This window comes from Echinops telfairi, unplaced genomic scaffold (assembly GCF_000313985.2).
Source record: "Echinops telfairi isolate 266 unplaced genomic scaffold, ASM31398v2 ScPeMD7_7469;HRSCAF=8507_1, whole genome shotgun sequence".
Classification (NCBI taxonomy): Eukaryota; Metazoa; Chordata; class Mammalia; order Afrosoricida; family Tenrecidae; genus Echinops; species Echinops telfairi.
In genome coordinates, this window is record NW_022111373.1 from 9,424,984 (window position 1) to 9,426,196 (window position 1,213).

The following is a 1,213-nucleotide window of genomic DNA, read 5'->3' on the forward strand; positions in this document are numbered from 1 at the left end:
AAGAGATGTAAATTCCAATTGTGTGGCGAAGCAGGTCTGAAAGGGACCTTAAATTACATCGACACAGTCCACGGGTTAGGTGTCCCACAGGTAGTGTAGCCTGTAAATTGAGGCACAGAACAAGCAAGACAGCCGCACACTGGTCCGATGATCAAAGAGCGAGAACCAAGAGAGGCGAGGCTCGCGGAGCCATTTATCTCTCCGCCCTTCAATTAATCCCACATGAGCTCATCGGCCAGGCTGGCACAATAAACAGTTCAGAACACCGAGCAGATTTATTCAAACTTTGCGGTTCGAGTAGTGGGAAGTTGGTTCCTGGAGCTGTACTAGGAGTGAGGTATCGAGGCGTTTGATTGTGTTTAACAGTCTTTGACTTTCTAAGTTTTGATACCATTTAACTGGGGAGACACAGCCTTCCCCTCCCACAGGATCAATTCCCAAAGAAGCGGCTCTTCCCGTCCCGTAGGGCCCTTTCGAGTCAGAATCTAGGAGACTGGGTGCCCCGCTGACAGTGGGTGCTGAATGACAGGCCAGCGTTGGAAATACACTGCGGTTCGCACACCTTCCACAAAGGCCAACGTGCTCCCACAAGCGACGACGCCTCCGGCCGGAGGACTGAGCCCTTCCCGGATCGGGGGTCACCGCAGGGGCGGCGGCAGCACGGCGGGTGCCGAGGATAGACGACTTTGGACGACACAATATGGGCTGAGAAAGAAAGCCCCGAACCAAACTCACTGGGCCTGGCTGCGGGCGGCTCCACGGGACGCACCTTCCACAAGGCCTCGCGGCCCCACTCCGACCCTCCCTCAGCCTGGATTCAGTACAGTGACACCGGAACTCACCTAACTTTGGGCGGAGGCGTCAAGTCCCAAATCCGAGCATCAGGCAGACAGGCCAAATCCAAGGCCCCACGTCCGAAGTCAGTCTGTACGGAAGCGGAAGCAGATCTTCTTGCTTCTCCCAACACCGAGTCCGGAAACGGAGGTTAAAAAAAAACGAACGCTTTGATGGAGGTGTGGTTTTCCTTTCTGCAAAGGGCATCTCCCACTCCCCGCCCCCCACCCCCGGAACAAAGGATGGTGACGTCAGCCGCTAGAGGATGCTCTAGGAACTCCCTCCCACTGCCCCATGGGGTTGATTGCCACTCCCTGTGACCCCGTAGGACAGGGTAGAACTGCCCCCGCGGTCTCAGAGACTGGAACTCTGAGCAGGG